Consider the following 23,398-nt stretch of genomic DNA (forward strand, 5'->3'; position numbering starts at 1 on the left):
AGATGACGTTCCATCTCGCCCAACGGTCCGACAGGCGATGTTGGCTGAGCGAAACCGGCGGCGCAATCTTGCGCGACAACGAGCCAATGCTCTTGCCCGGGAGGAGCGACGTCGTGCTGCTCCCCCTGAATTGCCACCAACGCTGGCGATCCTCGCGAGAAGTGTGATTGTTACAGAAAAGGTTACAGCAGGGTGATTGTTACAGGATGTTGTTGCGACAAAGGCCGCTAAAATAGCTTCAACCAGCATGGCGTGGTGCAACTGCACCCTTGTAGCGAAGTCATCAACTCTACCAGCGTCACAGGGATGGCTACAAGTAGAACTAAGGATCCAACGGAGGACAACGGGGGAGAAGCGGGCTGCGCACATCGTGGGTTTTAGTCGGTAGAAATCCGGCATGCGGTCCTGCCCGTATCTTTCGAAGATTTCCCACGATGTAAACAAAAAAAAAGCCAGTTATCGTGCGTCATGGCGTTTGACATCTCGTGGCGAACGGATGTGCTCCCGTACAGCTCCACGTTGGTGAAAACATTCTGTGCAAAAATCGATCTAAAGTCTAGCCTTTTGCTTTAAGAATGCTGGTTCATCGTTTATAAGACGTTTTATGCAGAAAAAAGGCGGAAGATTCAACCAAAAAACATAAAATACGGACGATGTTCGCCGGTCTATAGCGTACGCTACGTTAGTGTGGGTTGGCACTCGGATGCTTTTCGGTACAATACAGGTTTTTGTGATCAGCTTGGCGTGTAAAAAGCCAATAAAACCGTATATCAGGGCCAGTATTAGTGTTTTTGAGAGGATCCAGCGCACGAAACAGGTTTTTTTTATTGAGGTTTTCTTCGAGGGAAAAAACGTGCGGATGACGCGTCACGGTTGGCGTCATGTGTGTCGGTGCGTGTGTGAGTAGTAAACGATGCGTCGCTTGGTGAGAGCGAAAAAACGGACAGGAAATCTAGGATCCACTCGACTGATGTCGACTCATTTTGCGTTGAATGCTCATCTACAGCGTATAACTCTGGCTCAGACAAAAGTGTGTGGCTGCGGTGACGGATTCCACGATGTGGATCACCTTCTGTGGTCCTGCGTGGAATTTTAAACCGCAAGACCCTCCTTGTTGAGCGCAGTCGAGAATGTCGGCAGACGACCGGGTAGTGAAATTAGAGCAATGTTGGCTACCAAGGACCTCCCCTACATGAGGATCATTCACCGATTCGCCAGAGACAACGGTCTTGTCCTATGATTCCACATCCCAAGTATCCTTCCAATCCTTATTCGTATTCCCCCATTCCGTTTTTGTTAAATGTTGTGTTGTCTATGTCTTGAGTGTATTTCTTGTAGTGCCACGGGTGATCCGATGACTGGGCAACAGCACTCGAGGGCGATTCCAACACTGCCATAAAAGGGAGGCAGGCGTTGTTCAAAGTGCAGTGTTCTCCACTCCAGTCCAGTTTTGACACATTGAGTTTGACGGCACATTGAACATTTCGAGTGAAAAAACCCCCATCAAAACAACACTTAATTGTCGCTAACAAAGAATGTCCTGTTATTGCTTACTAGGAGTTAGGAAAATTTTGTAATGTAATAAAAATGAAAAATATACATCAAATTCAATCGAACTTGTTATTTTTTGAAGGTAGAACTGGAAAAAACAAGCAAATAATATAAGGTAAATAAATAATAATAAGGTAAGTGCATTAAAGTAAGCTTGTTCTTTTTCTTCTTCGAATTTAATAAAGATAACTTTATAATACAATTCTCTATCCCGCCCAAAAAAGAATACTTGAAAAAATATTATATTAGTTTACCATAGTCACATGGTGACATATATTATTATCGATAAATATAGAAAGGAAAATGTCATGCCAAATTAAATTTATTATCCAAAAAAAAAAGAAGTTTTTGTTTCTTTTTGGATTAACATAATTCATTTCAAATTAGATTTCGTTTTGCAGCCAAATTATATCCTCAATCTGATGGAGAAAATTTTTCCCCCAATCTCGTTATGTACTGGAAAGCGTAGCGAAATTTTGCACCAAATTGATTTCGAGTAACAGGAGAGCATACTAATGAGGGAGGTAGCATTTTGCCGCAGAAACATCGAATTTCGCTCAGCTTGTAGAAAAAAAAACACCGCCAAGTGATATGCGATTTGCATACTTTGCGGCGCACAAAAACAAAGCTTCACAAATTATAGCTTACTAAAGCTTTTTAAACCTGTAAAGCGGATTGCCAGGCCCAGAAAAGTTCATTACAAAGCGTTCGAAATATTTAAAAAAATTGAAATTTTTATTTAAATTTGACAGTTTGAAGCACGATATCAGTTACCTACTCGAATGCATGCTCTCCTGTTACTGCCAGTCGCTCCTAGCACAAAATGAGCTCAAAACCAAAACAGAACAGATTGAGTTTCATCGATTTTCCACGGGAATGCTACTGGAAGAATTTGCTGAGAAATGATGGGACAATCTTAGTCCCCAAAACACGCATTCAACGGTATGCTGCACGCCTTGCTTGGACCACACATGAGCAATTTATCGTCAATTTTCCGCAGAAAACCCCTTTATCGTGGAAAAATTTATGGGATGGAGGTATTGGGATGGAATGTTTGACAAAACGATGTGCGTTTATCGTTTATATTCCACGGGAATGCTGTTTTTCCGCAATAACTGGGTGAGAGGATGGAAGACTCAGGATGGGATGTCAGATGCGGCTCAAAGACGCATATAAGGGTATGTGGAACGTTTCGATCCGACTAAAACTACGCAAGTTATCGCCGATTTTCCGATGGGAATGCTGTTTGTTCCAGAAAAAACCTGGGTGAGGGGATTGAGGGATCGGTGAGGGATGTTCGACAAAACGAAGCGCGGCTCAAAGACGCATCCAACGCTAAGTTGTCGGACCAGGAATGACCGAGTAACCGTCGGTTTTCAATGAGTGGGCACGGGGTTGCTGTTATTTTCCGCAATAACTGATTGGGAGTAGGGGAGGAGGGATCGGGTTGGGGTGTAGGGCAAAAAGATGCGTGGCCTCAAGACGCATCCTACAGTGCCGTACGTCAGGATCGGACCAGGAATGATCGAGTGGGCACGGGAATGCTGTTTTTTCAGCAATAACTGGTTCGGTGGTGAAGGGATCGGGTTGGGGTGTCGACGAATCGACGATAACTCGATCCTGGACCAACCCTGGCGTCCGACATACCGTTGGATGAGTCGACGCAACTTTTTGCCCAACACCACAACCAACCAGATTCCCCCCCCCCCCCCCTCCCAAGGTAACCCACCCATTTATTGCGGAAAATAACAGCATTCTCGTGGAAAATCGGCGATAGCTCACTCATTTTTGGTCCGATCCTGGCGTCTGGCATGCCGTTGGATGCTTCTTGAGGCCACGCATCTTTTTGCCGAACACTCCAACCAGATCCATCCACCCCCTTACCCAGTTATTGCGGAAAAGCTGCATTCCCATTGAAAATCGGCGATAACTCGTTCATTCCTGGTTTAATCGGGTCGTTCCCAATACTGTTGGATGCGTCTTTGAGCTACGCATCTTTTTGTCGAACATCTCACCTTAATCCCTCCACCCCCTCACCACAGTTATTGCGAAAAACCTGCGAAAAATGGTTTTGGAGAATAACTCCAAAACCATAATGATAGCGGCGCAATTCTTCAAAGGGCAAAACCGGGGTTCAAATCCCATTCCCTGTAGTGAGGATTTTTGCAACAGCATGGACAAAATATATCATACACTTAAAAAAACATTTTTTCTTGCCGTGATAATTAACTAACGTTCTGGCAGCACTGTAAAACTAGCAAGCCCTGTGGCTTATTTGACAGTTTTTTACTGGAACACTAGTGGAAAATATCACGTCATATGAAAAGTGTAAAATGTCAGCTAAAACAAATTTCGCTCGATGTGAGAAATCTGGTTTTAAGCGATCGCAAAAAAGGAATTGCTTTCCGGAAAATTGCTGAAAAGTATTCAATTTCTATTGGAGCTGTGCAGCATATCTGGAAAAAACACGAATCCTTTGAAATTGTGCGCAACTTACCTGGACAAGGACGTCATCGTGTGACGACCCGTCGTGATAATGCGGGAATTATTCGGTTGGAGAAGCAAAACCCTAAGTTGTTTTCCAGGAAAATTAAGGAAACGATGAATCTGGATGTCGAACGCCGTACCATACGCCGGCGCCTCAACGAGAGTGGTTTGAAATGTTGGTTTGCATCGAAGCGCCCTTTCATACGATGCAAAACAAACGGAAGAGATTAGAATTTGCCAAAAAGTACTCCAGGATGTCCATAGACTTTTGGAAAAGCGTTTTGTGGAGCGATGAGAGCAAGTATGAGCTGTTTAGACAAAAACGTCAATCCAGGGTATGGCGCTGATCCGGTGACGCACTTAAGGCACTATACATTCAGAAGACGGTAAAGCATGGAGGGGGAACATTATGATTTGGTGGGGATCGTTTGCGTGGTCTGGAGTCGGAAGTTGAATGAAAATTTGGAGGTTTCACGAATGAAAACTGTCCTAACTGTCCTAGAAACAAATTACATTTTTCAACAACAAACCATACGACTCGGCAGCGATCTTCCAATACTGACAAACTCTCAGCTAGGATGTGTTTTTTTGTGGACCAGCACCAACCGCATCACCACCGCACCCACATTCCATCATCGTTAAGCACTGCAAAGTAACAGTACCCCATATTCAAAGTCTTATGGAAACATTTTGGAAGTTGGAGGAGGGTCCTGCAACACACGTTTTACCCATCGAAGAAAGGGAATGTGAAGAACAATATCGCCGCTTTGTTTCATGAAGCTCGACAGGCAGATACATAGTGCGGCTTCCAGTTAACAATGAGAAACTCAGCAAAGTTGTCAACAACCGAAATATGGCGATTCGTCGACTGTCATATTTACTTGCCCGCTTTAAACATGAACCTGAGCTTCAACAGCAGAGTACGCATCCTTTATACAGGAGTGCATTCAACTAGGATACATGCAACGCATTCACGAAATAGAATACAACAACCCTTCTGTTCAACAATATTATTTGCCACATCACGCGGTTATGCGAACAGATTCGCCCACGACTAAGCCTTGTAAAACATCCAGCGGAGTATCGTTGAATGACGCGCTTTTGTTGGGTCCCACAGTTTAAGAAGACATCAGATCGATCATAATAAGAGCACGAATGCATGAAGTAATGGTAGAGGCCGATATCAAAATGATGTATCGACAAGCATCTTGCTCATGGATTCAAGAGATACCCCTTTGCAACTCGTCGTGTGGAAACCCGGTCCAGAGCAACCTTTAAAAACGTACAATTTACTAATGGTCACGTATGGTACAGCCAGCGCACCTTTTCTTGCCACAAGAACGTTGATTCAAACAGCCAACGATGAAGGAACATACTATCCATTAGCAGCAAGCGCTCTTAAAAGAGATTTCTACCTGAACGATCTTTTCTTTGGCGGAACAAGTGCTTCTGAAGTATCGGAATTAGTTCGTCAATTAATTGCATTATTGGGAAAGGGAGGTCTACATTTGCGGAAATTTCAAACAACGAAACTGTTCTACAGCTATAATCACTTCGATACATTTCAGTGGCGACCATGTCATCAAAACTCTAGGTCTACATTGGCAACCTGCATCGGATACGTTGCGATATAGCATTGACCTCAAACCAGCAACAGCAAATGAAAAGCTCACCAGAAGAACTTTGCTCTCGTTAATCCCCCGCATTTACGATCCACTAGGTCTAATAGGACCAGTTGTAACAATAGCCAAAGTTTTTATGCAAAAGTTGTGGACACTTCGAAATGCTGATTGTACGGTCTTTGGCTGGCACCAGGAACTCCCAACAGACATTCAGCTATCATGGAAATCGCTACAATCGCTTACAAAAACTGCATTACCAACGCTAAACGAGCTGCAGATTTCGCGATGCGTAATTACAGCAAACCCAACATCAATTCAGTTATATATCTTTGCCGACGCATCACAGGTTGCCTATGGAACGTGTGCTTATAAACGATCAACAGATTCACACGGAAAAATCATGAGAGTGTTTCTAGATTCAAAATCTCGAGTTGCACCTCTCAAGACACTCAGTATACCGATACTTGAGTTATGCGGTGCTGTGTTAGCTGCGGATCTATACGTCATACTCCGGTCATCCATCCATTTGCCTGTAGAGTGCCATTTCTGGCTTGATAGTACTGTCGTGCTACATTGGTTGACAGCCTCACCACAAAAACGGAACGTTTTCGTCGGCAACAGGGTTTCGAAAATTTAGCATGCCACGAGGCACACTTTGTGGAATCATGTAGCTGGAATAGAAAATGCTGCAGATTGTATCTCACGAGGATTATCACCATCCGAACTTCTCGAAACCGATTTGTGGTGGAACGGACCGTCCTGGTTGAAATCATCTCAGAACGACTAGCCAACTTCAACCTCCTCTACTGATAGCCTCAACGAAGCGATGACAGAAACTCGTTCCTCATTTAACAACACTACAATCCTGTGCGCGTCATCGGAATAAGCACCATTCATAGATCAACTATGTTCAAAGTTCTCGAGCTATTCACGTCTTCTACGAGTGATTGCATACTGTCTACAAATGAATGGGAAACTAAGAATCTCAACAGATACCAAGCGATTCAACACAATCGTCCAATCTCAAGAACTAAAAAAGGCAGAACATCGAGTACTATACGCCAGTCAGCGAAATTCTTTTGCAAAGGAATTATTCCAACTCGAAAAAGATGGTCATGTTTCTTCAAACCCTCGATTGAAATGGTTTCATCCTTTCGTGTGTACCGAAAACCTTTTCCGTGTTGGAGGGAGACTATAAAATACTCAAAAACCTTACGATAGCAAGCATCAAATCTTGTTATCATCGAATCATCCTATTTCTCTACTCATCGTCCGCGAATACCACGAGAGACACCTGCATGCAGCACCGCGGTTGCCACACCTACTGAATCTACTTCGCCAGCGGTATTGGATCATAGGGGTTAGATCCAAACGAGTGATACACAGCTGCATCACATGCACACGAGCTCGTCCTAAACTCGTGGAACAACTGATGTCAGATCTACCATCTACCATCGGAAAGTCACCCTTTTTCTATCATTGTTGCCGATCTTAGTTCTGCAAAATTCCTTCAAGCATTTCGTCGATTCACATCTCTACGAAAACTGGACTGTGTCGAATGAGAAAAGAGCATTGGTGTCCAGCGATACTCTGCAAGCGGATCTACAGCAGGAATGTGCTTCCCAAGGAATCCCGTGGCACTTCAATCCTCCAAAGGCTTCACACTTTGGTGGATTATGGGGATTATCGAAGCGTGTCTGAATTCTCGACCGCTAATTGCATTGAGCGACGATCCCAGCGATTACGAACCATTGACGCCAGGGCACTTCCTCACAGATGGGCAGATTATGATAACATCCCTATCAACCGACTCAAACGATGGCACTTGGTTCAGCAACTCTATCAACAACTATGGAAAAGGTGTACCACAGAATACTTTTCTACCTTACAACCGAGATCCAAGTGGTTCAAACAGCCCACAACCATCAGAAAAGGTCAACTGGTGATTCTACGTGATGAAGGTACTAAGTCTATGGAATGGCCCATGGTTCGCATCGTAAAAACTCATCCTGGTGGTGATGGCGTCGTGGGGGTAGTGATACTACAAAGAATGACCAATACATGCGTCCTGTGACAAAAATCAGCATTCTACCAGTACCAGCAACAAGATCAGAACAGTAGTTCTGAAGGGACCAGGATGTTCCTGCATGTCATCCGATGCGCGTTGGTGATTCCTGGCAGAGCAGCAAATGACATTTGTCAGCACGGGATGACAGCGACGAAAAAGAAGGAAGGAAAATAAGAGTAGAAAGAAAGCACCGCGTGGGTCGAGAAGAGGAAACCAATCGCTGTATCTAAAAGTGAAATAAAACTAAACAAAAATTAAATATCCACTGAGACACTGATCGACAACCTCTCTTTGATATGTGCATTTTCGAAACACCTTCAACTTATAGAAATTAAATCCTAAAACATGACAGATATTCGTAATGCTCTTTCACAGTATAATAGAACATTCAGACCACCAAAAAAAATTATTTGCGATCACGTAGCTGCTTTCACTAGTATCCAGTTGCAAGAATTTCTAGCTAACTTTGGAACCGTAATCGAATTCGCCTCCTCATCAGAGTTGAATGGACATATCGAAAAAAATCATAGCACCATCATAGAGCTTTAGAACACTAACAAACACAAATTTAACAAAATCTCATCGCCAGAGATTGTGCAGATTGTGACTTCTTTATATAATGATACAGTACATTCAGTCACTACCTACACTCCAAATGAGATAATTTTTAATCCAGGCTTTACGAATCCTACAGAAAGGACAGCAAATGCAGAGAAAACTTTTCAACACGTAACAAAAAATCTTTCCAGGCTGCAAATAGAATAAAGAGGACTAATAACAAAAAAGAAATTCTTCCAGTTATTAGTGAAAGACAAGACATTTTCATATAGAAAAACACCAGAAAAAAACTCGATCCACATTTTTCAAAAGCAAAATGCGTAGAAAATAGGAAAAAACAATAAAAATTGCACCAAGAAACGTCAAACGCAACAAAAATAAATTAAAACGGGTTAAATGATATTCAAACAAAACACTGATATTATTTTATCTTTCCAGAACAAGACGATTTGGATCAAAGCAATTGAGACGCCGATACCAACAATTCCTTTTCTTTTTTTAGCAATCTCCAAAGTATTTCCAGCAGACAACACGAATAAACGAATTCTTTAAGTTAAAGAAAAGAAATAACGGACAAACAAAATCATTTCAGCGATCAAGGAAAATAAAATAAAGATAGTTATTCTATCACTCTTTTATTTTTTTTAGCTTTACAGGAAACAAGAATAATATAAAATACAATATTTCCTCAGCAACTAAGATGGATCTATTCAAAATAATGATTATAATTGCTGTCTTAAAAATACATAAAATCATCTACTCGTAAGCACAGGAATTACTAATCAGTAATCTAATTGATCAGCCAATCCTCATACTAGAAAAACACCCATGTAAACTACAAATCGGTAACATAAATATAATTCATGAAATCAACTTAACAGATATCGAAAATACGATCACTATTTTAAATCAAACTATCAAACTAACTATCGATCAACAGTCCCCTTTCGGTAATCGAAAAACATAAGTTTAACAACGTATATTCAAACTTCTATCAGATAAAACCAAGGAAACATCAAACAAGAAGCATAGAAGCTATAGGATCAGTTTGGAAATGGATCGGAGGAAGCCCGGATGCCCATGCTCTGCAAATCATTAACTGTACGATGAATGATCTTATAGAAATCAACAACCAACAATATTAAATCAACGAACATCTTGGAAATAGAATCAAAACCCTCGCCAATGAAGTGAAGCAGATAATCGAAAGTAAAAATGATGTACTTCTTGTCGAGCTTGAAATAAGCTTCTTGCTTCTTGAAATGTACTTCTTGCCGAGCTTATTTCAAGCTCGACAAGAAGTGATGACAATGATCAATATAGACCCCGTCAATAAGATACAAGAAGATATTAAAGAAACGATATCGTTATCCAAAATGCCACATGAACACGCCATTATCAAACGTCTTTTTGAAGACCAGGGAATAGAAACAGATATTCCCGAAGCAGCTATAACCTACGTGACACCCAGAATAGCAGTCAGCAAAGAAAAATTGCTATACATATTTAAAGTTCCATAATAAACCATAATAATTCCGTTATCAAACATCATCCAAGATATCTGCTACAACACAAAAAGACACTTTATACAACAACGAAACCGGAAAAATACGTCCAAAAGTATTCCTATACAATGGAATTTATTGACAATCGTATATTTCCTCTAGTGATGGGAAAAGAAAGTAATTGTATTATAGTACAAAATCACGCAATCACAGCCAAACTTACAGCGGAAAAACCTGTTACTTATCGAGAATGGAGATGGAAAGCCAATAAATTACGATTGCGGCCAAAATTACAGAATACTGAGAGGAAATTTCCTACTTACATTTTCTAATTGTACGATACAGTTCGAAAACCAAACATTCACATCAAAGGAAATCCACATAAAGAGCCCTACAGTGTTAGGAACAATATTCAACATCGCAATTCATGAAAAAAATCGTAGAAACTCCTTTGGCGTCCTTGGATAATAGAACGTTAACGAATCGCAATCATATCGAACACATCTACCTGCAACAATACAAAAATATAACATGGATTTGGAGTCTGTTAAGTAGAATCGAACTTAGCTTTGCAGTATCTTTAATATTGATCATAATTGCCTATTGTTATCTAAGCCACCTGGTAATAGCAATTGTAAACCAAATCGGTAAAAGGAAATCCCGCATACAGAACGAGCTTCGCAACCATCGCGACAAAGCTAATCTCGTGGGCAGATTAGACGCCACGCTTTTCTCACCCCCCGGAGAAGTTATGTGCCTATGACATGTGATCGTCATACGACACCACAAGATGATGCTATTTTCACGGTTGTCGTCCAGACCGAAACAGACGACAACTCAGTAGTTCTGGACCCCGTTCGCCATCCGACACCGACATGCCATGAAGCATTCCGCGGCATCAGGCATCGGCTCAGCGGTTAGGGAAAAGAAATAGGAATAGCTTAGAATTAAGTTTTAGTTTGTATTTAGCAACTCAAGCGTGCGGTACGCATGGTTATTAATAAATGTTTTAGCTTTAAATTAATAAACCCGCGTCGCCCACATAATTATATATCACTTTGGACCATATGTCAAAGCAATCGGGCGCGGGCAGGAAAAGCGTTGGGGCGTGTTGTTTACATGCACATCGAAAACACACACAACATGAAAAACACACACAACATGACTACAAGTTCCTGTATATTGACCATCCGTAACATAGTAGCGCGTCGGGGTAGTCCGATTGAATTTGTATCCGACATGGGATCTTACTTCGTCGGAGCAAATCGGGAACTGAAAGAGGCCGTGAGGCACATTAACATACACCAGAACATCAAGGAAATTTACCTTCCAGACCTACCTTGTGTAGTACCTTGTACCTACCAAAAGTACCTTGTGTTGCAGGGCTGAACGTCCTGCAACACAAAAGCAGACTTAATGCAAAAAAATTATAACCGTTTTTGCGACCATACCCAGGGCTATGGTAGTCCAGGCTTGCTCCAGGTTCCGGAAGCGGATACAGGCGGTCAGCGATGCTGACGGTGGTTACTTTGAGTAATTTGTGCAGCCAACATGGTAAGCTTAACTTCGTAGAAAAACCTTTTTTTCTTATTTGCTTCATTACAATAAAAACAAAATTTCAATTTCCATAGGAACTGTCAAATTTATCGTGCACACCGTGTACTTCTAACGCATTCGTTTGTATCCAGCGCCATCATTAAAGGGCATAACAATTTTATTTATAGTATGACCTCTAATTCATTGACCCTATTTGTTTAACTCAATTGTTCGCCGCGCTAGTCTAGTCTACACTAGAATTCTATGTTGTAAAATGATGACCACATACAAATAACTGGTCCATTCGTATTGAACGTTTGAACAAAAGCTCACCAGAATAGCAATTAGAACCTTACGGAGGAATTTAGAGCAGCCTCCAATATATGAGACCAGACGGCTTTTACTGAATCTACAGCCATTACACAGACGCAAAGAGGTAGCACAGGCAGTTTTATGAAAGTGAAATTGACGCAACAGAGCTACTATTGAGGTGAAATGTTTATGCTCTTAACTATGCGCTACGATCTCTTAACTCTTAAATTGTACGTCGATAAAATTTCGACGTTTACTGAATACCGACTTGTTAATGTGTAGCTTTTTGTCGCTTGATAAATTTATCAACTTTTTCTCAGCTCTCGTGGCTCTGAGACTATAGAACAAAACACGGAAAAGGAAATAGGAAAAAAGAAAAGTACGCCAAATGGCAAATTGTCAGGTAAAACGCAACGAAGGGGCAGACCCCTGATTATGCATTGACAGGGATTGAAATCATTCATACATACATTCCCATTCAACAAATGCTGATGCGGCGATGATAAGCATTTGTTGCCTTATCGCCGCTCACCACCGTCGTCAGCAGTTTGGGTCAATGCATGGAATTGACCCAATTATTCAAGTCGGTTCATTGTCTGGGTTACAAAGTAACAGAAATAAAGCAATTTGGCAATCAATCGTCTAACACCTTCTTTCCTACAAGAAAGAAAATGTTAACTCGCGTAACACGAACTGCATTAGGAACCAATCACACGATCTAATGGGTATTCTTCTCGATTACAATCTTAAACATTACATACTCACTGTGCGATACTGTGCCATAGCTTCCTAGCACATACTCCATTTATCGATCTTACCATAACCTGCAAAATATAATGATGGTAAGTCAATGCAAGCAAATGATGATACTTCGAACATACCAAGCAACTTACGTCCCGGTATTTGCCACATCACTACTGAGCTTTCAAGCCAGTTGCAATGTTCTTTTTTGCATCCTCAAAAGAACAAATGAAAATAGTGACAATCTGCGTAATAAAAGCTTCGACACAAAACGACTTGATTCTCATTTGGCACAACACAAACTCAAAACCACCCAAAAACACACCACAATGCTGAACGAATTTCCATTCACATATCACAAGCACAACGATTGGTAATCGATTTTTCACATTCACTTCACTACAATGCACCAATTTGCTCAAATTGCTTATCCGATATAATATACCGGTGCAGCACTGTCGTCCAAAACCTGGCTCTAGCAAAATGGCTGCCTTTTGTTCTCTCTTCCATGAGCGTTTAGAAAAATACCCTGTTGACAAAATCGCCTTAACAACCACTACTAAAGGAGTTTTCGATACAAATTACAAAGCCTCAATAACACCTGAGTTGGCAGATTTTGTCATTACGATGTACATGGCAGATAATTAAACCAAACCAATTTGATCCAGTTCTTTTACTCTTCTTTGTGATCTGGAAGGGTTAGGACTTCTGTGAGCCTATTGTGGTTTTATGTTTTGCTGTCATTTGTCAGTAGGGCGGGCATGCTAATAGATAACTTACTTGGTAAATTTTAAAATAAATCCAAATAAAATACTAACTGCTGTTGACAATTACAATCTTTGCTCCAAAAACTTGGAAATAAAAATCCATCCAATTCCAGTTCAATACAAGCAATGAATTAAAACTTATTGTAGTTTCATGTTGAAAAAAAACCAAGTTATATGGCTGCCTACTTAAGGGTTAACCTTGAATAATCGAGTTTGAAGTATTTTGAAACGTCTTATTTCATTTGACGTTTACGATTGTCTGCCGCTTGGTTGGTAGATTTACGTTTGGTTCAAGGTATTTATAAAATTAGAAGGTAGAGGTATCTAGAGCTAATTGACGTTTCTTCACATGACAGAAGTATACCAATGTATTGGTCGGAGAAGCAGTTTGTCTGTGCTAGTAGAAAATCGTGTCGTTTGATTTGCGTGGTTCTTTGCGTCCAGTTTGAAAACAATTAATTCTTTCCGATTTATACATTGATTGTTCGTCATTTTTGATGTTTAATTGCTTTTTGCTGTGTGCTTAAAGTATATTTCATCCTTGGTGTTTTTTGTTTCAATACACTTGCGAATAATCTCATTACTGGATCGTTTTAATTAGATTAAGTTTAGTTTAGTTTGCTAAAATTTTATTCATACAGTTAGTTACAGTGTGTATTTTTCCATCTTTACTACAATGAATGTGTTTGGTTATGTTGTGTAAAAACAATAACAAACCTGACACATATATACCAAAAATGTCGATCTGTCAAATCGACAAAAATTGATCTGGTACATTATAAACACCTTAATTTTCGATACAAATTAGCCTCAATAACACCTGAGTTGGCAGATTTGGTCATAAGGATGCACATGGCAGATAATTAAACCAAACCAATTTGATCCAGTTCCTTTACTCTGCTTTGTGATCTGGAAGGGTTAGGACTTCTGTGAGCCTATTGTGGTTTTATGTTTTGCTGTCATTTGTCAGTAGGGCGGGCATGCTAATAGATAACTTACTTGGTAAATTTTAAAATAAATCCAAATAAAATACTAACTGCTGTTGACAATTACAATCTTTGCTCCAAAAACTTGGAAAGCAATGAATTAAAACTTATTGTAGTTTCATGTTGAAAAAAAAACCAAGTTATATGGCTGCCTACTGAAGGGTTAACCTTGAATAATCGAGTTTGAAGTATTTTGAAATGTCTTATTTCATTTGACGTTTACGATTGTCTGCCGCTTGGTTGGTAGATTTACGTTTGGTTCAAGGTATTTATAAAATTAGAAGGTAGAGGTATCTAGAGCTAATTGACGTTTCTTCACATGACAGAAGTATACCAATGTATTGGTCGGAGAAGCAGTTTGTCTGTGCTAGTAGAAAATCGTGTCGTTTGATTTGCGTGGTTCTTTGCGTCCAGTTTGAAAACAATTAATTCTTTCCGATTTATACATTGATTGTTCGTCATTTTTTATGTTTAATTGCTTTTTGCTGTGTGCTTAAAGTATATTTCATCCTTGGTGTTTTTTGTTTCAATACACTTGCGAATAATCTCATTACTGGATAGTTTTAATTAGATTAAGTTTAGTTTAGTTTGCTAAAATTTTATTCATACAGTTAGTTACAGTGTGTATTTTTCCATCTTTACTACAATGAATGTGTTTGGTTGTGTTGTTTCAAAATAATAACAAACCAGCCACATATATACCAAAAATGTCGATCTGTCAAATCGACAAAAATTGATCTGGTATATTATAAACACCTTGGTTTGGTTGAATTATCTGCCATGTGCATCCTATTGACAAAATCTGCCAACTCAGGTGTTATTGAGGCTAATTTGTATAGAAAACTCCTTTAGTAGTGGTTGTTAAGGCGATTTTGTCAACAGGGTATTTATCTAAACGCTCATAGAAGAGAGAACAAAAGGCAACCATTTTGCTGGAGCTAGGTTTTGGACGACAGTGTTGCACCGGTATATTGTATCGGATAAGCAATTTGAGCAAATTGGTTGTTAAGGCGATTTTGTCAACAGGGTATTTATCTAAACGCTCATAGAAGAGAGAAAAAAAGGCAGCCATTTTGCTAGAGCCAGGTTTTGGACGACAGTGTTGCACCGGTATATTATATCGGATAAGCAATTTGAGCAAATTGGTGCATTGTAGTGAAGTGAATGTTAAAAATCAATTACCAATCGTTGTGCTTGTGATATGTGTATGGAAATTCGTTCGGTATTGTGGTGTGTTTTTGGGTGGTTTTGAGTTTGTGTTGTGCCAAATGAGAATCAAGCCGTTTTGTGTCGAAGCTTTTATTACGCAGATTGTCACTATTTTCATTTGTTCTTTTGAGGATGCAAAATAGAACATTGCAACTGGCTTGGAAGTAATATGCAATATGGAGTAAGCAAATACCGATGCGTAAGTTGCTTGGTACGTTCGAAGTATCATCATTTGCTTGCATTAACTTACCATCATTATATTTTGCAGGTTATGGTAAGATCGATAAATGGAGTATGTGCTAGGAAGCTATGGCACAGTATCGCACAGTGAGTATGTAATGTTTAAGAATGTAATCGAGAAGAATACCCATTAGATCGTGTGATTGGTTCCTAATGCTGTTCGTGTTACGCGAGTTAACCTTTTCTTTCTTGTAGGAAAGAAGTTGTTAGACGATCGATTGCCAAATTGCTTTATTTCTGTTATATTGAACCGCAGACATTGAACCGACTTGAATAATTGGGGCAATTTCATGCATTGACCCGAACTGCTGACGACGCTGGTGAGCGGCGATACGGCAACAAATGCTTACTTGGGTAGACACTCAGACACGTCCAACTCTATGGAGCTAATCGGGAAAATGTATGGGGATCAGATTGCCATCCCTGTAACTATTGTTCTTGTGGACTATATATGTGTTGTGAGCCAAATGAACTTTCCCTTGGTGATACAACACAGGATGGAGTCACATATAGAATATTCTGAGGTCAAGCTTCGGGGTCTTAATCAGCATAACTATCACTCTGTTGATTTTTTCCAGGCGTATGTAAATGTTAATAGAAAAAATTTCAACTGATTCTGATCGGAATTGTTTCATTACTTTGGATGTACTGGAAGCTAAATCTGTTATTTTAATATTGATCCGTGTATTGATGGTTATCCGTGTATTGATGGATTTATTTGTTTATTATTATTATCAACTAAGTCGATTAGCAAGTTATTGCTTAGTCGTAGGTCGTTAGCTTCGGAAATTCCTGCTAAATATATCCAAGCAATTCCTTCTGAGTCCCAACGTTTGAAACGTTTATTGGACAGAAGTTTCCTAAACAATGAATTTCAATGTTCTAACTGATTTTGTATAATGATGATGAGCTGATTGGTTTCTATTTTTTTTAAATCGATTCTTATCGATTCCGTTTAAATTTTGTATGCTGTAATATTATAATGATAGATGTAATTGTAACTGTCGATCCTAGCTGGACCTAAATCGATACCTACTATTGGTTGGTTGTCTACCCTGTCTATGGTTGTCCTTTTGCCGTTCATCGAACATACTAAACCTAACAGACTGTAACGAGGAAATGTTTTTTTTTTGTAATTAGTTTTCTTCATATCGGATTTTCAAATCATTTTTATGGATTTTTCGAGAGTTGTCAGTAATAACGGTACTTTTATTAATCTGCTTGATTTTGATTTTCTTGTATCTTGGTTTGTATTTTAATCTAGCATTCGTTTTTTTTTTCAAAAATTGTTCTGTCTGTTGGAATTGTTTTCTCCTTTATTCCCTTGCTGTAGGCCAAAAGATCATTTGCTTGTTTTTATTTGAAATTTTTGTAGACTTGTTCGCAGATTATGGAGTGGAACGAGTGGATGGTAGGATCACTTCGTAGGGAGTATATTTGATAGAGGAATGAATGGGTGAATTATATTTATGTACTAAAGCTTGGATTAGGTCAGGAACGGGTAGGTGCATTTGTTCGAACTTCATGATACGATACATTTCGATTATGGTTGAATGAAACCTTTGTATCACTCCATTCATTTCACTACGGCCAGTAACTGTAAAATAAACTTGAATTTGAAGGTTTTACAAAAGTTGGTTAAATTCTGAGTGCCAAATGATTTTTTATTTTTAATAGCAATCAACTTAACTTGAGCGAATTATGAAAATTTGTCTATACAAGTTAAGAAATAATGATTCTCCAAAAACATTTTATCTATATGTGCAATTTTGAATGTTGGAATGTTGGAATCGGTGTCTCTTGTTGGAGACACTTATTTGTTTTCATTACATATGCTGCAATTGGACAATACGGCGTAGAGCCGTAATACTAAAAAATAACAAAATATGCTGCAATTTGAAACAATATGTTTGATTTTGGAGAGCAGCTTCGGAAAATAATATGAACGCAAAATTCTCCTAACTTATTCTCCTTCTACTCCTATTTTCCTTTAGTGAACAGGTCTATCTTTGCCTAATTCACCTTGGGAGAACACAGCTCCAACAGTAAAATCTGAAGCATCGGTAGTCAGAATGAATGGTTTATTGAAATCGGAATAGATAAGAATATCATTTGACGATAATATTTGCTTCATTTTATTGAAACATTCTGCTTCTTGCTGATTTGTTTTGTTTTGATGTGTCAGAACCCTTCCCTCTTAAAATGTTTTCAAAGGTTTTGCGATTTTAACAAAATCTTTGACAAATCGCCGATAATAGCCCATCAATCCCAGAAAAGCACGAAGTTCTTTCATGTTTTTGGGAATGGGGTATTTATAAATTACGTCGATTTTATTCTGATAAGGTTTTATTCCGTCAGAGCAAACAAAACCGAGAAGTTCTACTTCTTTCTTGAAGAATTCTGACTTATCTAATTGAATTTTCAATCCTGCTTGGTTAAGCGTGTTCAAGATGGTGTTCAAATTTTTTAAATGTTTCTCTAAATTCCTACCAAAAACTTTTACATCGTCTATATCGACATAGCAAATTTTCCCTATAAAATTTCGCAAAACATCATCAATTGCTCTCTAGAAGATCGCTTGAGCGTTTTTAATTCATATTTACCATTATTAATGGCAAATGCTGTTTTTTCTATATCCGATTCTTTCATTCTGATTTGGTGGAACCCTGAAGCTATAGATCCAGAGTAGAAAAGGATTGCTGTTCTTTTCTGTCCTGCTGTCGGTTTATTGTGTACGCACGCATTAAAACCGCATGTAATCTGTGACTTTATTCTGCAGTATTCGTTTCTGACACTTTTAACCGCCTTTATCTTAACCGTAGATTTCAACTGTTTCTGCTGGTAACCGTCGGTGGTCCCTGATAGTTCACCTCAACTCTTTCCGATCTCAATCAACATCATGTGGACATGGTTAACCCCCAGATTTCAACTGTTTCTGCTGGTAACCGTCGGTGGTCCCTGATAGTTCACCTCAACTCTTTCCGATCTCAATCAACATCATGTGGACATGGTTAACCCACCCAGATGGATGCGTTTACAATAGTCGCTTGGTGTGTTAACCGTGACACCCTTACAATGTGTATTTCTGTGAGCTTCTTTTTTAGTTCTTCGCAAAAGTCGCTTTATGTTCTTTTCGTGTTTTGGTTGTATATCGATGTAGGTACTCTCGCTTTCCTTCCGAAAATCAACTCAAAGGGTGTGAATTCCGTCGATGAGTGTACTGTGGTGAACTACGGTTCGGTGCGGTGTACGGCCTGGCACGCGTTCTATTTTAACGGTTTACTTCGCGGTACGATTGGAGCGCGACACTGAAAAGTGCAAACTCGCACTTCTACGCAGTGACTCATTTTTGTGAATGCGGACTAAACAATTGGTGCCGGATCGAACTTTCGATCGAAGCAAGGGAACACTGACGGGTTGAAATGAGATTCTAGACATTACTTTACTGATTTTAGGATCTCGAGTTGCATCAGCATCATGCTTTGTCAACGAACTGTAACTCGGCACTGTCTACCTTTGCTTCTCGGGCGGCTTTTATTTAACGCTTTCTTTCAATGGTCTGCCAACATTTGTCCATCGTGTGTTTGGCAAATGTGGTGCTGATGAGTTGTTCCGGGTTTGGGATGTTTTGTGTTTACAGTGTGTTTTTCCTTATTTACAGAGTGCAGCTCTTCCGTATTCCGTTTTGTCTATGGTCTTGGCGTCAACACTAAATGTTTCGTTATTCTTAATTGTTTTCTATCCTGGTGCTGCGTTATTGCATCCGCATGAGTTTTTTGGGTTACGCTTGTTTATGGTCTACATATTACATGTTTGGATTGTCACATCGGTATGCGGTAGTTTATGTTAGTTCCTGTTTCTTTTCATGATTCTAGCCCCTTATCCTGATTTGCACGGCAGGTGTGGAATGATGCTGTCAGCAGATATGCTGCAGTACCGTTGTATTATACTCAAATGCGAAGTATTTCAATACGCTGTCCCATTTGCTATAATTTTTCCCTACAAACTGTCTTAAATATATTTGTATTTCCATATTTGCCCTTTTCACTACAATTGCTTGAGGATGATTAGCAGATGTGTTTATTTTTTCAATTTTCAATAGATTGCATGTATCTTTCATAACTTCACTCATGAAGTTTGTTCCTTGGTCTGTTACTACTTCCATAGGGGCGCCTACAAGACAGATCAACTCTTCAACGAATGCTTTGACTACAGTTGCTGCATCTTGATTCTTTATCGGTGTAACTACGAGATACCGCATTAAATCATCCTGCATAACTAGACCGTATAAATTTCCTGATTCCGATTAAGGTAGAATGACGATGTCCATGTATATATTTTCGAATGGACTTAGTGAATTAGTGGATATTTTCATTCTGGTATCTTATTGTATCTACCAATCTTATTTAGTTGACATGATCAGCATCCTTTTACATATTTTTCTATGTCCCTATCCCTGCTCATCCCGGAAGATGTTTATGTGCGACCCCGCTGCTGGTGCTGTTGGTCCCCAAACCTGCAGCACATAAGCAATCGGGTTTCCTGCACGTGACCCGGAAGAATCCGTATGCTCTACAGATGCTACTTCGCATAATGGTGCCACGCTCCGGAAAATGCACGAGCAAAGGGAAAAACAAGTATAATTATTTCATCAACCTGCAAGATGTAAATGATTGGCTGCTGGAAAACCGCTTTTACCTGTACAGCATGATGGAAATTGTCCTTTCCTATCCTATCCTTTGGGAATATGAATGCTGTAAGAAACAGTTTGGATTAATTTAAACTCACTCGTTACAACAAACATTGCGAAGCACTTACTTTTTGCTCCTTGTGCGGTACACCAAACAAAGCTTGACCTTGTTTTTTTTCCTTTTCTCTACGTTTTCACGCAATGCTTCCTGAACAACAGCTTTCGATGCTTCTGAAATTCGATTCGGGACGAAAAACAGCGTTAAAACAATCCCATATTTCGATTGTCAAAGTGATTCTTACCGCACAAAACGTACTGGTCCAGTGAAGAATAGCCACAACGAAGGAATCTCGTTGTTAATTACGGAAACGAATTGCTAATAAACATTAACCAATGGATTTTTTTATCAATCACCCTTTCATTCTCAAACACGAGCCCACACAATTAAATAGTGCATACCAATCAGTTCTCTGCTTTCTATATTCGGCTACGAATTTATTTTCCACTGCTCCAGCAACCGCTGCTGGTGTTCAAATCAAAACATAAACAAACCATAAATACGATTTAATTGTCAAATCCGCATGACCCGAACACCGTGCACAATCCAGTTTTTAGTACAGGGTTGCTGCCGACCCCATAGGGGAGGACTATATGGGGTTTTTACCACGACAAGACACACAAAAGATATAGAAATGAAGACATAGACATAAACAAACATAAAAAGAAACAAAAATAGAAACAGAAAAACAAGAGATATGGACATACAGTCCTCTCTTTTAACACAGTACAGAATGCCTCTGAGTATGGTCCAACCCAGATCCATAGGAGGATAAACCTGAACACCAAGGAAGAAGAAGAAGAAGAAGAAGAAGACATATAACAAATTTTGAGATCGTTGCGCGGTGACTTGCAACAAATTGAATTCGCTTGTAAAAACGCGTTTTTCTGATAGTGACAAAATAAAATGTAAACAGATGATTTGCAAACAACGATATTTTGTCATAAAAATAAGCTACAGAGTCGTTGACAGATAACATCACTACAACCACAAAGTCTGCTATGAGTCTTTAAAATCTTGATTGTTCCGCAATCCCGACTTCGTGGTCTTAAACGAAAATCGATTCTGAACTGTGCTTTTTTATATCATGTCAATAAAGGAAAAATGAGAATTATTACCGATTGCATTGAAATGTTTGTGAAAAGATTGTGCATATTTAATACAAAAATGTTTTGGGAAACTTTTCATCAAAGTTTCATTAATTTGCGTAAAGTAGGAGAAGAGAAACGTCATACCATAAACAAAATGTATCTAATAACCTGGCATGCTAGTAGATAACTTACGTGGTAAAATATTCTTACGTGGTAGATAACTTACGTAGTAATAACTACGTAGTATATTAACTGCTGTTGACAAATACAATCTTTGCTCCAAAAACTTGGAACTAAAAAAGGTGGGTGACTTTTGAAAATTCCATATCAATACAAGCAATGAATCAAAACTTATTGTAGTTTTATGTTGAAAAAAATACCCGTGTATGTAGTTGCCTACTGAAGGGTTAACTTTGAATAATCGAGTTTGACGTGAACGTCTTATTTCATTCGACGTTTACGATTGTCTGCCGCTTGGTTGGTAGCTTTACGTTTGGTTGAATTATCTGCCATGTGCATCCTATTGACAAAATCTGCCAACTCAGGTGTTATTGAGGCTAATTTGTATAGAAAACTCCTTTAGTAGTGGTTGTTAAGGCGATTTTGTCAACAGGGTATTTATCTAAACGCTCATAGAAGAGAGAACAAAAGGCAACCATTTTGCTAGAGCCAGGTTTTGGACGACAGTGTTGCACCGGTATATTGTATCGGATAAGCAATTTGAGCAAATTGGTTGTTAAGGCGATTTTGTCAACAGGGTATTTATCTAAACGCTCATAGAAGAGAGAAAAAAAGGCAGCCATTTTGCTAGAGCCAGGTTTTGGACGACAGTGTTGCACCGGTATATTATATCGGATAAGCAATTTGAGCAAATTGGTGCATTGTAGTGAAGTGAATGTTAAAAATCAATTACCAATCGTTGTGCTTGTGATATGTGTATGGAAATTCGTTCGGTATTGTGGTGTGTTTTTGGGTGGTTTTGAGTTTGTGTTGTGCCAAATGAGAATCAAGCCGTTTTGTGTCGAAGCTTTTATTACGCAGATTGTCACTATTTTCATTTGTTCTTTTGAGGATGCAAAATAGAACATTGCAACTGGCTTGGAAGTAATATGTAATATGGAGTAAGCAAATACCGATGCGTAAGTTGCTTGGTACGTTCGAAGTATCATCATTTGCTTGCATTAACTTACCATCATTATATTTTGCAGGTTATGGTAAGATCGATAAATGGAGTATGTGCTAGGAAGCTATGGCACAGTATCGCACAGTGAGTATGTAATGTTTAAGAATGTAATCGAGAAGAATACCCATTAGATCGTGTGATTGGTTCCTAATGCTGTTCGTGTTACGCGAGTTAACCTTTTCTTTCTTGTAGGAAAGAAGTTGTTAGACGATCGATTGCCAAATTGCTTTATTTCTGTTACATTGAACCGCAGACATTGAACCGACTTGAATAATTGGGGCAATTTCATGCATTGACCCGAACTGCTGACGACGCTGGTGAGCGGCGATACGGCAACAAATGCTTACTTGGGTAGACACTCAGACACGTCCAACTCTATGGAGCTAATCGGGAAAATGTATGGGGATCAGATTGCCATCCCTGTAACTATTGTTCTTGTGGACTATATATGTGTTGTGAGCCAAATGAACTTTCCCTTGGTGATACAACACAGGATGGAGTCACATATAGAATATTCTGAGGTCAAGCTTCGGGGTCTTAATCAGCATAACTATCACTCTGTTGATTTTTTCCAGGCGTATGTAAATGTTAATAGAAAAAATTTCAACTGATTCTGATCGGAATTGTTTCATTACTTTGGATGTACTGGAAGCTAAATCTGTTATTTTAATATTGATCCGTGTATTGATGGTTATCCGTGTATTGATGGATTTATTTGTTTATTATTATTATCAACTAAGTCGATTAGCAAGTTATTGCTTAGTCGTAGGTCGTTAGCTTCGGAAATTCCTGCT

The sequence above is a fragment of the Anopheles maculipalpis genome, chromosome X (assembly GCF_943734695.1).
Source record: "Anopheles maculipalpis chromosome X, idAnoMacuDA_375_x, whole genome shotgun sequence".
NCBI lineage: Eukaryota > Metazoa > Arthropoda > Insecta > Diptera > Culicidae > Anopheles > Anopheles maculipalpis.